Genomic DNA, 17,046 nt, shown 5'->3' with positions numbered 1-17,046 from the left:
TTTTGTTTACTGTAACCCTTAGCACCTATTCCTGGTATATGAGCAGCACTGAACAAATATGTGTTGTTAAATATTTGCACACTACTCACATTTGGTCTTACTGTAATCAGATCACCATATCATTCCAAATGTATGTATAAGCTCTTATTCCTATTGCTTGATATAATTTTAATGTTAAGCATGCACTGAAAAGTAACTCTTTGATGCAATCACAACAAAAATGGACTTCCAAATTATGTGGTGATGTCTGGAGAACTGACCGCAAGGGACTGACATCTGTCCTCGTCACATAGGGTACGCAGAGGAGGCAAGACTCCACACAGTAGTGATACACGGTCTCTGCCACCAAACTCCTAACACGAGTTTCCGCTCTCGGGCCGGGGAGGAAACACAGCTGGAAGACCATCTGTACATCCCAAATTATCAAATATTTACACCAACTCCGAGGTGAACGTTAAGCAGCTCCACACAGCTGATAAAGAAAGTCAACACAATTAAGTAGTTAAAGGCAGCAATTATGAGCCATAGGAAAGTTGCTCAGTTTCAAGGTGTGTCACTAGTAATTTATTACTAATGAAAGTTAAAATAGTCCCTCAAAGTTGCAAACAACGTACTTTAATAAAGGTTATCCCCAAAGCATTACTCTTGCCCTCCCATTTTGAAGAAAACAGCAGCAGAGATGCAACCGGTTTGCCGGGAACTATATGTGACACACGGAAATGGGAATGTGTCTCATGTGAATGTCACCCAGCATATCATAGCGGGCTGACAACTGTGGATCTAAAGAAAGCAGCACATTACTACCTAATAAACTATAAATACAAATCCTTGCTCCAGCCATAACCAAGTAACCTCTGGCATTTCTAACCTCTTTATGTCATGTTTCTTAATAGGAAGATAAGAATAACCTCTATCTACAGTTGTGGATTATGAAATTTACAAAGAAAAACACACAGACATTACACACAGTTCCGATCCTTTACCGAACACGGTCTGCCTGCCTGGCCAGCTGAACTGAGTCACAGCAGATTCAGAACCCACTAGGGGAGCTCCACTTATAGGAGGCATCTGGAATAGTCCAATTCACAGAAACAGAAAGTAGAGTAGTAGTTACCAGGGGCTGGGAGAGGGGGAGATGGAGAGTTGTTGTTTAAGAGGTATACGTCCCCATTTCACGAGATGAGAACATTCTGGAGATGTGCTGCACAACAATGTGAACACACTTCCCACTACCGAACCATACAGTTAAAAATGATTAAGGTGGTACATTTTACGTATTTACATATGCTATATGTCATCATAATGTTAAAAATTTTAGTTATTTCAAGAAATAATCAAGAGCTTCATCAAAAGACAGCATAAAGAAAATGGAAACTCAGACTACAAACTGGAAGAAGATATTTTACAACACATATAATGGACAAAGAATTCAAATCTAAAACAGAGAGAACCCCGAAAAACATTAGGAAGAAGACAAACTACCCAAGTTTTAAAAAGTCAAAAGAATGAGCATTTCACAGAAGAAAAATACAAGTGGCCAGGAGCTAAAAATACTAATTTTCTTGTGTTCAGAAAAAAAATGAAAGTAAAAATCACAAAATATCTTTTCATACCCAAAAGAATGGCCGAAATGTATCAGTCTGCTAACACTATGTGCTAGGTGATGGTGAGGATGTGGAACAGAATTTTAATACACTGTTGATGGGGGGTTTATACTGGTATAACCACTGTGGAAAACAGTTTGGCATTGTCTAATATAGTTGAAGATACATTCCCCATGACCATTAATTACACCCTAGGTAGATAAACCTTAGAGAAACTCTTGCATGTGTGACAGGCAGACAGGAACAAGAACTTCACTACAGCCTTATTTATAAATAGTAAACAACTGGAAACCACCCAAATGGCCTTGGTCAGGAGAACACAAATAAGTTATAGCATATTCACACTGGACAGAAGTAGGAACAAAAGAACTGCAGCTATGGCTAGCAAAAGAAATCTATCTGGCAACCATAATATTGATTTAAAAAGCAAGACTCAGAAGAAAACATACAGTATAAATCATTTAAATAAAGGTCAAAAGTCAACACTGAGCAAAACTAAACACCATGCTGTTTAAAGATACATACACTTATAGTTACCACTATGAAAAGGAAATGATGAACCCCAAATTCGAGAAGGCACTCCTCTCTTGGATGAGCTCTGAGGGGCACCCAGGGAGCTCGAAAAGGTCTCCCTGAAACTTGGAAGTGTGGGTGAGGATTTCAAAATCAACTCCCCAGAAAAGGGAGGATATACGAGGACAAAAGTCTCTAAAAATAAGTGAAGAACTGTGGGGGATGGAAGGGAAAAGGAGAGAACTAGAAATCCCCCAATATTATTAACTTTTATTTTCTAAGTAATAACAAACCAACTTCTAGATAGCAACTTAAACTTGACATCACCTGTAGCACGAGTCAAATCTGCTGTAATTTTAATGTGCTAACGGCCAAATGTCAGTTTTAGCTTTTAAAATTCCTATTATGGCACCAAATAGTATAAATCCTTCAGCCTCCCTATTAGTCATTATCACAAAGAGAGACATCAAGACAGGAACGCCAGTCGCCGCCCCCCTGGTCACAGAAGGAAGAGCAGAGCAGGAGCGGAAGAGCAGGGAGAGGCTCCTGTAGACACGCCGCCCGGAGAAGATGGAAAGGCCGGCAGCTACGTGAAAATGCAGCTTGCTCAGACCCCTCCCACTCCTGACCGGTGTCCCTCTAAGAAAAAAAAATGTAATACACTGGCAGACTGTCCTCGAGGCTCCAAATATATGGACACATATATTTTTCCTCGGGGAAAAAACCCAACATTTCCTATTTCTTTTCCTGATAGCTTATAACATCCAAATCAAATTCTGAGTTCTCCACTGCTCAACTAGCTGTATTAGCTGGGACCTGAGGTCAGACACACGGAGCCACTGATGCTGACTGAGAGATCACCTGTTTTCTTCTTTTTATTCACAGTGCTCTCAGAAAGGATGTACTTGTTTGATTTTAGTTTTTCTCGTCATTCTAATCAAATTACCACAGGCTCTTTATTCTGTCAAGCCAAATTCTTAGTCTGAACGCACAATGGAATTCTTTAACTGAATCCTGAGCCCTCCCCTGTACTCTGAACTCCAGCCTCACAGTCAATGGTCTGCTCAACATTTCTACTTCAAAGTCTAGCAGACCTCTCAAACTCAACGCAGCCAAAGGAAAATCCTTCATGTCCGTCCTTTCCCACGCTCCAAAGCCACTCTCTTCCCTCCTCCCATCATTTGCCCAGATGCTCAGGCCAAAAACAGGAGCAGGCGTCATCCCCCCTCTTCTCTCCTGTGCATTTTAGATCCATTGGCAAGCACGCGGCCGGCCACGCCCCCCAGCACAGGCCAGCCCCGCCCCTCCAGTACCGGACACCGCCGGCCCCACCCCCCGGTGCAGGTCCCGCCCCTCCAGCAAACCACCGGCCCCGCCCCTCGGCACAGGCCAACCCATTTACCCCCTCTCTCCCCTCCCAGCTCCCCCTCTCCGCCAGCACACTGCACCCCTGCAGCCCACCCTCGTGTGCGGGCTGCTCAGAATGACTTCTTCCAATGAGCATAATGTGGAAAGTGGGGTAAAAAAGAAAACTCAGTGGCGAACCCGGACAAACACTGCCTAGCCTGTGATCAAAATTACACCAAAGGTGATAAGTCAAGTTGAAAGCAGGCACCTTGATAAGAAGTGATGAAAACAACACTGCACCTCGGTGCCCTTCCAAACACCCACAGCCCAGGCTGACTGATCATGAGGAAAACATCAGACAAATCCCACTTGAGCATGCTACAAAACGACCAATACTCCCCAAAGCTGTCAGGTCATCCAAACCACAGGAAGTCTGGGAAACTGTCCCCATCTAGAGGGATGTAAGGAAACACGACAACTAAATGTAACATGGGAAACTCTACATAGGATCCTGGATCACAAGAGGAACTTCTTATGAGCTGTCATCTGCCAGCCGGGAAGAGAGGCCTCACCAAATCCCCACCAATGCTGGCACTCTGACCTCAGACTTCAGCCTCCAGAACAGTCTGTCGTTCAAACCATTCAGTCTGTGGTATTTTGTTATGGCAGACCAAGGTAATATACACCTTAAGTAAAAACCAAGGAAATCCAAATAAAGTATGGAATTTAGTTAATAATAACATACCAATATTGGTTCACTAGTTGTGATAAAGGTTCACACTAATATACCATATTAACAACAGGAAAAAGTAGATGTGAATTATACGGGAACTTTCTGTACTATCATCACAACTCTCTATAAATTTAGAACTGTCCTAAAATGAAATTTATTTAAGAAAAAAAAATTGAAATGGCTTCCTATCCTATTTAGATTAGAGCCATATTCCCGCCAATCTCTTTCAACTCATGACCTAACACTCTGGTCTACCAAGTTCACTTTCATGAGGGTTAGTTGCCTGGGATATAGGTCACCTAAGTGTATATGCATTTGTCAAATTAGTTGCCTGGGATATAGGTCACCTAAGTGTATATGCATTTGTCAAATCAGATCAAACTATATACACTTTGGATCTGTTCATTTCACTGTATGTCAGTTATACTTCGATAAACTTTAAAAAAAAAAAAAACACGTGATTGACAGAATGAGAAATTTGACAACATAAAAACTACCCCTAAACTTGGTAGCTTAAAAGCAACAACATTTCTTTTGCTCTTGAATCTGCAATGTGAGCAGAGCTGAACAAGGAGAGCTCATCCCTGCTCTGCCTGACATCAGCCAAGGACGGAAATTATCTAAAGGCTCACTCACTCATGTCAGATCCTTGGTGCCTGCCATCTGAGACCTCAGCCGGGGCTGTAGGTCAAAACACCTACACCTGGCTTCTGTGTGCCCGAGGCTTCCTCACGACATGGTGGCTGGGTTCCATGGACAAGCCCTCTGAGAGAGAGAGAAATAAAGACAGAAACAGAACCACACATACTGAAAGAAGTTGTAGCCTTTTAATGAACTAATCCTGGAAGTGAACTCTATTCCAGTGGAATATATTGGAAGCGACGCTTCTAACATATTCTGTTACTGCTGGAGCAGTAATAATAGACCTGTCCAGGTTCAAGGGGAAAGGAACTAAACTCCATCCTTGATAGGTAGTGACAATACTGGAAACAGTGCTGTGACCATTTTTGGAAAATAAAAATTACCACAGACTGAAATATAAAATTAAAGGAAGTCTCCAAAAGACACAGATAGCAAGAGAGAATATCTAGACTTAAATCATCCAAGATGTCAATATTTAACCAGTAAGAGTTCCAGAAAGAAAGAAAAAATAGAGAGAGAGAAGAAGGAGGAGGAGGAGGAAGAGGAGAAGAAGTTGTTATCTTCGAAACAATTCCACAGGATTTCCCAGAGTTAAAGAATATGAGTCCTTGGGGCACCTGGGCGGCTCATCAGGTTGGGCGACCGACTTCGGCTCAAGTCATGATCTCCCAGCGGGAGAGCTCGAGTCCTGTGTCAGGCTCTAGGCTGACAGCTCAGGGCCTGGAGCCTGCTTCGGATTCTGTGTCTCCCTCTCTCTCTGCCCCTGCCCTGCTCATGGTCCGTCTGTCTCTCCCTCTTTCAAAAAGGAATAAACATTAAAAAAAAAATTAAAAAAAAAAAAAGAATATGAGTCCTCAAATTGGAACAACTTACCAACAATCCACACTGAGATAATGTGAAATTTAAGAACATGAAGAAAAACAGAAAATCCTACAAATCTCCAAGGGAAAAAAAATCAGGTCAACTACACAGATAAGAGAACCAGACTAGCATCAGACTTTTCATCGGCAATACTGTATGCTGCAAAATAACAGCACAATGCCTTAGGGGTTATGAGGGAAAGTTATTTTCAACCTAAAGTTCTATGAAGATATTTTTAAATATGTAAAGACTCAGAAAGCTGACTTCCCATGTACTCTTTCTTAGGAAGTCAGTTGGAAATGCGCTTCAGCAAAATAAAAGTCTAAACCAAGAAAGATGGCACAGGATTAAAGAAATAATGAATCTGGCTCATCTATGTGGTCAGAAAAGCTGCAGAGTGACAACTGTGCATCAGGCCAATAGAGCCATCAACCCAGATTGGAGGTGGAAAGTGGAAGGCTCCAGAAGACAATTATCCAAGGAAAGTAAAATAAATTCTCAAAGTGTAGATGTTATTCCTAAGGATTTGGAATTCAAAATTTAAGTCAGCAACACTCTTTCCAAATTTCCACAATGGGCAAGTATTATTCATTTTAATAATAAAAAAATTATACAAAAATTTTCTTAAATCACCAATGTAAAGGACAGAAAGCTACTAAGAAAAAAAGGCTTTTAATTTTTAACTTCAAATTGACTTCCCCTGCCTAAAATGAAGTCTTTGAAAGTTTTTTTTCTCCCAAAAGTGAAATAATGACCATTAAAATCTTACGCTCCCCAACTCGCAAAGTCACTTTCTGTTTAGCTGCCAAGGAAAATTTCCAGTTTTTAATGGTTCCATCCTGTGTCCTAGAAGAAGCAATTTACAAAACGTACATAATTCTAAAAAAAAGTGAGATTTTATTGCTTTCTAGCTGGTACATCCACACAAAAGCCATTTCCATCACGTGTTGACGCTCATTTTAGAAGTAACCACCTGTCAAAAGCACTTATGTGTCCACGTGCTCACGGAAGGGAGAACCACTCAGTACAACCGTCCTTGGATCGGAGTTCTCCAGCCCCACTGCGCACCAGCTGGGACGGCCTGGAGGCATATGGACGGGGGACAGCTGCACCAACACACCCCAACACAAGTGAGCTTTGTGGTGCTGTTGGGAGGAGCGAGGGGGAGACCTGAGAAGAACGAGCCTATCTCAACACAGAATGCACGCTCACTAAGGGGAAGAAGCCATTTCACACAATTTGCTCATATTCTGAAAGGACCATCAGTGGTGACTGCCGTTTGTTGGGCAGCTACAACGTACTGAGGCGTCTCATAGCCGCCGTGACGGGAATAATAACCTCAGTAACCTGGAAAACAGTTAGGAATAACCACATTTTGAAAATGAGGAAACGGAAGCTCAGAAAATGCAAGTAATGTGCCAAAGTCCGAGAGCAGGGGAGCCAGATTTGAAACTGGGCCCAAAAGGAAAGATCACCCTCAGTCCACTCCCCCCCCAATTCGCATATGGCTAATTTACAACAGTTTGGGGAAAGAATGATGAAAAAACATCAACATTTTCCAACATACAAATGCTAATTCTGGACTATGAGATTTAAACTGCCAGTAGATTATAGGCCTCATGACCCAGGGCCCCCCCTCACCCAGTAAAGCAGGAGGATCTCTGGGCTGGTATCCCTTTCCCACGGCCATCAGGATCTCAAGGCCACACCTGATTTTGAGACTCCGTCTTGACTGTCTGCCAGATGACATTTTAGTGTGCAAGGGACATCACGACTGGAAAAGACCGGAAGGGAAGCTCCAGGGTGAACAAGGATTGCCTCTGCCCGAGTTATAATAAGTAATATTCTCCACACTGGAAGGGAGTGCCAACATCATTACAACTTTTGCCTTGTCACCACGCACATTCAGAACAATACGTGACAAGGTTGACAGGTGCAGAAACTGTGAAAATGGAAGCAACGCTGAAGACAACAGTGAGTTTAGAGATTCGAGGCAGAGAAGACAGATGAGATTAATGACTATCTATTAATGATTCCTGCCACTGACCAGAACTTACTGTCTTCTTAAATTTTATCACCATATATACATTTTTCCACACAGTATTTACTGACTGTTCACGTTAATGACATATATCCAAAAAGACCTCACTGTATTTTTTCAGTGTTAATTTCTCCTACTTTGTCTTTACTTTTTAATTAGAAAACATATTCTAATAATAATATGTATCCATCACTCTGCAGGAACTTAACTTCTTTACCACTACCTATTGATGAGAAGAAAAGAAACACTGTAAAGCCTAGGTAAGATGAAAAATTCAGGGTCTGTGTTACTTCACTTAGCTAGGTTCTTTGGTGAAATGGAAATTGTTTTAACTACTATTGTTAAAACGTATATCTATCTATCTATCTCCACTTTCCTTTCTTGGTGTTTTTTTTTCCTCTCTCCTCCTTGGTTTAAAAAGAATTTAAAGCAGATTCCTTTTTTTCTGACTCCAAAACCCATGGGCTTTCACTATGCCACTGTTCTCAAATCAGTATCTAGTCACTGACTGCTACAAACCAACACGAACTCGTCTAGCACTGGAGATTCAAGAGGTAATGAACAGTTCTTCCACCAGGAGCTTACAATCTAGTCTAGTAAATAAACAGAAAAAAAAAAAAAGAAAAGAAAACAAGATTACAGTCCAGTATGATAACTGCCATGAGTCATGATATACACAGGTGCTGTAACAATAATAATGGCTAAAAGTTACTCAGCACTTACTATATTCCAAACTCTACACAGAGAAAAGATCGGACAAAAGTCCTCACCATAGGATCGCCTGGGTGGCTGTTGGTTAAGCATCCAACTTGGGCTCAGGTCATGATCTCACAGCTTGTGAGTTCAAGCCCCGCGTCGGGCTCTGTGCTGACAGCTCAGAGCCTGGAGCCTGCTTCAGATTCTGTGTCTCCCTCTCTCTCTGCCCCTCCTCCGCTCGTCCTCTGTCTCTCTCTGTCTCTGTCTCTCTCTCTCTCTCAAAAATAAATAAAAACATTAAAAAAAAAGTCTTCACCACAATATATCCTACTTGTTAGGGGGACCCTCAGTTCCCCGGGTGTCCTATTTCTCCTAGTAATGCTCTGGCCCCACTCCCCCTACTCCTTCCCATTGGGGGAGGATCGATTTCACTCAACCTTCTGGGCTGAAAGCCAGCCTACAACCTGCTTCACTCTGTGGGAAGTTTACTGGGGAGCAGTGTTTCTTCTGGGGGAAACCTGTAGGCTCCCGGCTCTGCCTGCGTTGGGGGAGTTGAGTCGACCCCCAAGCAGCAGGGCTCTGGGAACTCCACATGGCGGCACATCTAAGTCAAGGCCTCCAATCCAGCTTCCGCAGAAGGGCTGACAATCCAGCCCACTTTGGTCTGACTCTTGTATCTCTCTTTCTCTCTCTCTCTCTCTCTCTCTCTCTCTGTCTCTGTCTCTGTCTCTTGGCCAGGTATAAATTTGGCAGGAGGGGTTATTAGTGACTAAATCCTCAAACTCCAACACTACCATGATCTTTTTGACATACAAGGGAACCAGGACTTGTCCCACCTAGAGGTTAAAGGACTACTGGCAAGTTTCCCACCTAAAAAGCAGCACTGTCCCCATTTTACACCACTGCCTCTCAGCAAGAAAAAAAATTCATTTCTGAACTGGTGATGCATTACTCTTAAGGGAGAATGACAAAAAGGAAGTAGAAGTTAAGGCTAAGAAAGGTCATCTGTTCTATCGTTTGCTGCTGATAAATTATATTCAGTTAGCTTTAGGAAACAAAATCTAAAAAATACATATAATTATCAGGTTCATAGTTCATTATTACAATAGACAAATATTTACTGAGCACCTGCTACGTATGTGCCAGGCCCTGTCCCAGGCACTAGCGAAAAAACAAAACAAAACAAAATGTCTGCTCTCATGGATATTACATAGTGAGAAAAACAGACAATAAAGAAATGAATATATAATGTCAAAATGTATCAAATATATTTTTAAAAGTGCGACAGAAGAAAATGTCAGGAGGTTTTATTTTCAGATGGGGAGATCGGAGAAGGCCTCCTTTAGAAGGCCTTGAGCAGAAAGCTACTTTAAGTAGAGAGTAAGCCATACAGACATCTTGAGCACGAATATGAGGTGCAAAGGCCCTGAGGCGGGAACATGCCTCAAATAGTCAAAGAACTATGAGAAGGCCAGTGTAGATGAAATAGGAGAAAAAAAAAATCATAAGAAATGGGGCTAGAGAGGCTGGTGGGGCCCAATCATGGCAGGAGTTGGGATGCTAGTCTCGGGCAGAAGAGAAGTCCCCGTGGGGCTCTGAGCAGGGATAGGACCTATGACTTGCACTAAATGTCTATCTTCAAATGTTATCCTCCTTTACATTTCCTATGGTAAAATGACAATTTTTTGTTTGTCCTTCATGTACGGGTAGAGAATCAAGGAAGAGTGGTCCCTATTATTCTCAGAAACATGAGGCAGGACTGACTAAAAGAAGGACGAAGGAAAACTCCAAGTGTCTGCTCAATTAACCATGACACCTCATTAGAGGTGGCTCAGGATGACAGGTGAGCACAAGGCAGGAAGATACCCAGCCTCCAGCGTCCCTCACCCCTACCATCCAAGCCACAAGTGGTATGTGGTTCCAAATGTTGGAACATTATATAGGTTTTGGAAAGCAATTTAATAAAATTGGAAATGACTCTCAAAATGATAAGTAAACATAAAAGGTTACAAAAATTTAACATTCCAGAATGCACCCAACTTTATTTAAATGCATACATATATGTGTACACACACAACACATACATGAGTTAGCAAAAGTAGTCTGAGTTGAAAAATAAGGGGTGATATTTTAATTTTCATCTTTATACTCTGTATTCTATAAATTTTACACAATGAATTACGTGTTACGTTTTAAATCAGATAGACAATACACAAACTAAATTCAGTTCCCTATTAGAGAACATAATACGTCATCGGTAAAAATACAAATGAAATAAAAAATGCGCAAACGTCAAACATATTTACAGGTAATATAAGAAGCAGCAGCTCCCAAAGAGCAAAAGAAATTTGAGATGCCTTATTTCACCCACTTTTTAAGTTACAGATGAACTGAAGTGTGGTTCTGCTCTGTCATCCAGCCCAAAGCCACTGTTCTGCTTTGGTTTGGGTCTTGGCCTGTTAAAGGTCAAAAGTCCTGCTGCCTATTTCCTGGTCATTTCTCGCAACCTTGAACTTCCCATTTACCTCAATTTCGTCTCGAGAGAGCCTAACCCATCATTATTTCCGACGAGCAAAGTTGCACCAATTATACAAGGAGAGTATGTCGTTCACGTTTATTCTTCACGACTATTAACCTTCCAATATATAGACAAGCATTGTCCATTAACCTCGGAGAAATTCACCCTATAGGATTTATGTATTACTATTCTATCAGGTAAAATAGAAGTACAGGTTTCTTATCGCAAGAGTAAAGTGCTGTTATAATGAATGAGTATGAAAACTATTAGCTATCTGGTTCCATTTAAGTCATGAAAAATGACCTTTTTTTTTTTAATGAAAATGCTCTATTTAGGAATTCTACACATCTTGTGAGGATGAGTTAAAACCAGAATAATCAGCTTTGCCATCTCAATTTCACAAGCAGAAAAAACTCGAAACTCACACACAGTAATAACCACAATGAATCATACATACACAATAAAAGTATATCAGGACTATGAAAAAAAGGGAGGCGTGAAAAAGAACTGGGGTATCCAAAACATGTTTTGTTCTCACTAATTAAACCTGAAGTCAACAGTCTTCATAAGAATGTTTAAGAAAAGAATTCCTATTGCTTTGAATCCACAGACGGAAACAAGTGTTTGCAGAAATAATTAGAAGACACTGTCAATCATTTTCAGGAATTGAAGACAAATTCTTGAGATTTGCCTGGATAATATTCAGCTTGGACCCAATGTTGATTTTAACCATTCAGCCGTTAGACATTTGACCAAAAATGTGATCTGACTGACCCCCATTTAAACACAATCTTAGATGACACACCTCCAGCATTTCATCCATGTTTTTCAGGTACACTCTTTTTTTCACACCTGAATACACAGTTGGCCAGCTGTGTACAATGAGTCTGCTGAGTCTCAACAAGTGACATCCGGGGCATGCCCAGTGGTTTCTATCATTGTCACAAAAGTATCACTTATGTGAACATGCTCCATTACTCAATCAGTAATTTTTCTTAATTTTTAAAAATATTTTATTTATTTTTGAGAGAGAGCCAAGACAGTGCGTGAGCAGTGGAGGGGCAGAGAGAGAGGGAGACAGAGAATCCGAAGCAGGATCCAGGCTCCGAGCTATCAGCACAGAGCCAGACATGGGACTCGAACTCACAAACCGCAAGATCATGACCACAGCCAAAGTCGGATGCTTAACCGACTAAGCCACCCGGGGGCCCCAATCAGTAATTTTTTTTCTTTTTTTAGTATGTATTAGTAAATAATAGAAGCAGAAAGCAGTAAATCTTCAAACAAGTATGCCAACAATGCAATACCCTAAAAAGGGCAACACTGGAAAATGTGGAACTTCCAGATGTGTGGCATCCATCCCAGGAGAGCTAGAAGTGTTCACACATAAACCCATGAATTCCACAGAAGATTTAGGGGTACTGATACCTAACTTACTGAAGCGTAGTTGTTCACAAGCCAACCATGTAAAGAATGAATGGAATGTCCCCAACGACCTAAAAGGTGACCATGAAGAAATGGGCTTCTTCAGAGCACTTCTGGATTATTTCAGAAAGTTGGTGGGCCCCAGGATGACAAACTCTCTCGCAACTACACTTATCCAGAAATGGAACTCACTGCCCAAATAGAGGGAGCAAACTCTCCATCCAGAAGCTTTAGAAGAGTAGAAGCCAGAAGAAGCCTGAAGAAGCACAGAAGAGTAGAAGCCAGAGGGCCGCTCACCAGAGACTTCCCAGCGAAGATCCGATTTCACACGAGCAGCGCTCACCAAAGGCGCAACAGAGGCGACCGTTCATGGGGTGCCTGCTCTGTGGTACAGGGACAGCGAGGCTCAAGCGACTCACGTGGCTTGTGACGCTTCGTGGCAGAACCGCAACTTGACTCCAGGCTGACTGCTGCACCTATGATCTTAACCACTGGAATCTTGATGCACGAAGCACGTTTGCTTTTTAAATAGCTACGCCATCAGACCCTGCCCGTCTACTCTAATCTCTGCCATCCGAGGCCTCGCACCAAAGCCCGGCCAGCATTTACTGAAGGACTCGGTCGGCCCTGCTTCCCTTTGCGAAGTTTCCTCGACCGCAGGCTGCACAGCCTCCCTGTGATGCCAGGAAAATTCATCCTTCAAGATTCTGTCTCAAACGTTACCTTGCATGACCAATCCAACCCCAAGTTATGGCTGTTTTTCCCTGGATGATTCCAGACTGTGACGGAGCCTGTCCTGTTCTCCCGCAGTAAGAGAACCGTAGCTGGACGGGGCTGCCCACGGAGGCGCTACTTACCAGCCCCCATCCGCACCCCCAACCAGCTCCTTGCTGTGACCTGCGGCCACGTGACGAAGCTCCAGCAGAAGGAATGTGAGTCACAGTGATATGTACGTGCCACTCGGGGCCAACAACTGCCACCACAGGGGTTCTTTCTCCTCTTCTGCTGGAAAGACTGGAGGACTGGAACCTTCCGAGTTCTCAAAGTATGGTCGCCAGGGCCGCGGCAGGAACATCACCTGTGAACCCACTACACGTGCAAACTATCAGGCCCCAACCCAGACCTCCTGGATGAGAAACCCTGCCCACAGGGCCCAGCAGTCTGGGCCTTTCTTCAACAAGCACAGCAGGGGATTCCCAGGTGACCTCAAGCTGATGGACCGCTGTCCTGGGCGAACTAGCCTCAACCCGGCTGACGATGGGGCGCCAGGAGCAGAACAATGTGTTGAAAGGAACACAGGTCTTTGTACGACCAGGTGGTGCACAGCTCTCCCCCAGTCCGGACCAGCTGCATCGAAACTGCTTCCTGAGGAAAACAAACCACTATCTTTAAGTCACTGACTTATTGTTGGGATTCTCTGTTGGAGCAGCCTTTTCCGAGCCAATTCCAACATCTCTCCTCCGACACTCACTTGCGTGCTGTAAATATTTGTCCGTCTTTCTCTCGCTGCTACACGAGAAGCTCAGGAGCCAGAACCCTTCTGTCCCATCTTCCCATCCAGGACCCGATACCCCCCGGCCCATACATACCCCCTATTCAGGACACCGTGCTGTGTACCTACCTCTGTACTTCCTGTCCTACCGAAACAGTGATTCCTAACATCTGAAGTGATACCATAACCCAGCTTTCATAAAACCCAACTTTTATAAAAATGTTCTAGGGGTTCCTGGGTGGCTCAGTCGGCTGGGCACCCAACTCTTGATTTCGGCTCGGGTCGTGGTCTCGCGATCTGGGAGCCTGAGCCCCGCATCAGACTCACAGACATTGCGGAGCCCGCTTGGGATTCTCTCTCTCTCCCCCCTGCGCTCCTCTCTCCCCCTCAAAGTAAAATAAACTTAAAAAATGATTTATTAAAAAGAAAATGTTCTGAAAGTACCAACATTCACTGCAGACTACAACCCTGCAACTATCTCCAAATTTCCACAATCATTCTCAGAACGATGCCAATTTGTCAAAGGTTTGTCTTCTACAAGCCGACTACTTAGTTGACTTCATTCCCAGTTTCAGAGATAGCTCTGGATTTTGGTCACAGTCCACCTGCCCAGGATAGGACTTACAGTAATAGGGCAACACATGTGACTTTCCTTGGCTGCGCCTGACCCTGCTGCACTCTGCTGTCCAACAGGGACGGTTAATTCACTTGCTAACCCCTGTCACCAACCTGGCCAAGGCACACTGACCTATAGGGCCTTTCTTCAATTTACAACAGCTAAAACCTCAATATCATACATTTACCAAATCTAGAATTAGGGACAAAAGAGGGAAATGAAGTTTAATAGTTTCATTATTTTCCAGAGGTCCTTGCTTTCAATCAAATCAATACAGAAAGGAAAATAATCCAAGACCAGCCTTGGGCACTATTCCAATTTATTTTGTCTGCTGAAACAGTCCCAACATCCTCTTGTCTTTAATATTCTGGGGACTTTTTTTTTTTTTAAATCGACTCAAGTGTTGGCTACCAAAGTTACTTGATAAATTACTTTATAGTCCTATGTGGTAAACTCTGAGTCTGTGCCAAACACCTTCTTGGGGCAGCGTATTTCTCCATTAATTTCTATTTCCTATACTTACAAAAGAAACTTCTTTAGAATGGAATCCTTCCAATCCATATCGGAAATTGTAACAAATACGCAGCTTGACGATATCCACAATTCTCTTCAATTTTAACCAGTTTATTAGAATTTCCATTCAAATCTAGCGGAAGGCTGAGGCTCACCGTCATGATGCCAAACATACTAAGACTTTACTATGTGACTTTAAAAATACCCTACAAGAGCAAAAGGAAAAGACACACTAGTCTGACACTACAGGGAAGGTACAGGAGCCAGCTCAGGTGGGAGCATCATCTTGGGCTAAGAACCCCTGAACCACCTCCGAAGACACAAAGCACTAATAAGGGTAGCTTCACCCTGCCCTCTACCTTCATCAGCTTGGCTCTACTCAGACACCAAAAGTCTTCGTCATTTCTATTCTTGGTAAGTAGCTAACATGAGCAGCTGTGCTGGTCCTGGTATTAGAAACGGCACGCTAACACTCACAGTGAAGCATACTGTAGAGTAAGCTTCAACTCCAAAGCCTAAACAGTTATCGCAAGACAGAATACTCTGGCCAAAATTCAACGTACACTCTAAAAAAAACCTAAAAACCTGATAGGGGCTTATAAAGCAATCAAGCCCTTTCCAAGTATTACTTTATTCTCTACTAGCTAGATCTTTTTTTAAAAATGTCACACCCCATAAAATAGCCTTGACAACTTAGATCAACTAATAATTGTAATGCTGGATCTGCAAAAAGGAATGAAACGATAGTAATGTGAGATTCCCACGTTCCCACCAAAAAGGGATATTAACTCTCAAGATTATTTCCAAAGATGTGACCCACTCCAAAGGAAAGGAACTAGTCAGGTGAAATTTATTTATTTATTTTTTAACGTTTATTTATTTTTGAGACAGAGAGAGACAGAGCATGAACGGGGGAGGGTCAGAGAGAGGGAGACACAGAATCTGAAACAGGCTCCAGGCTCTGAGCTGTCAGCACAGAGCCCGACGCAGGGCTCGAACTCACGGACCGTGAGATCATGACCTGAGCCGAAGTCAGCCGCTTAACCGACTGAGCCACCCAGGCGCCCCAAGTCAGGTGAAATTTAATTTGAAATTCTGCCGGCAAATTTAAGGATGAAGTTACCAAGTGATGAATGTAAGAATTACATCTTCAACTACTGCATGGCAGGCTTTGCAAGCCTTCTCTACCGCTGACTGCCTGCTACAGTTATTATCTGGTCTGGTATAGTTATTACACTATGCCAGGGCAATATACTCCAGAGTGGACTGACCACCATCAACTATAATAGAAACTGCTATCTACTTCTTAACGGCCAATAAGCTAAATCTGTCCTACATGTGTTGCTCGAGCTCAAAAAAAGAAAACTTCAGAAAATTTTAGCCAAAATTAAAAAAATCATATTTTCACAAACAATCCAGCATTCCAGCTGCCCTTGAAAAATCAGCCTTGGGAGGGCGCCTGGGTGGCTCAGTCGGTTAAGCATCCAACTTTGGCTCAGGTCATGATCTCATGGTTCATGGGTTCAAGCCCCACATGGGGCTCTGCGCTGACAGCTCAGAGCCTGGAGCCTGCTTTGGATTCTGTGTCTCCCTCTCTCTCTGCCCCTCCCCTGCTCAAGCTCTCTCTCTCTCAAAAAACAAATAAGTATTTTTTTAAAAATTAAAAGAAAAAGAAAAAGAAAAAGAAAAATCAGCTTTGGTAACCATCAGCAAGAGTGAGTGAAGGCTTTCCTTTTAGACTGGGCATAGGCTTTCCAGATGGCCAGGCTGTCCATGCCTCAGAAGATGGCTGAGTCTACATTTACATTTATTTACCTTCCTTGCCTCGTGCCCTCTAGACATCTGAATTTGGAAATACGCTGGCATTGCTATTTCACCTAACCCGTGGCCTGATCAGCTGTACGGCGACCTGGTCAGCTGAACGGCACCTTCCAATAAACAAAAACTCCCAGGGGTTTACTCGTAAACCTGAATGCTGCTCTCCGGCAATTCTCCTTTTATACAATCAATTTCTAGAACTTCACTGAAGGTCTTTACACTGATCT

At 42.8% G+C, this 17,046-nt stretch overlaps 1 protein-coding gene across 5 annotated transcripts in view; it reads right to left on the bottom strand.

The window, feature by feature from the left end:
* The window catches only part of MBOAT2 (membrane bound O-acyltransferase domain containing 2), a 125,415-nt gene that overhangs the window by 96,449 nt on the left and 11,920 nt on the right, over positions 1–17,046 (bottom strand). Inside the window, exon 1 of one of the 5 annotated variants that reach the window (XM_042982548.1) lies at positions 261–278. The exons of the other annotated variants lie outside the window; for them this stretch is intronic. The gene's annotated coding sequence lies outside the window, so the exon portion shown is untranslated. Of the gene's footprint in view, positions 1–260; positions 279–17,046 lie in introns of those variants that run through there. 5 annotated transcript variants of the gene reach the window in all.

This window comes from Panthera tigris, chromosome A3 (genome assembly GCF_018350195.1).
Source record: "Panthera tigris isolate Pti1 chromosome A3, P.tigris_Pti1_mat1.1, whole genome shotgun sequence".
Taxonomy (NCBI): Eukaryota; Metazoa; Chordata; class Mammalia; order Carnivora; family Felidae; genus Panthera; species Panthera tigris.
This window is presented reverse-complemented; position numbering and strand designations above follow the sequence as displayed.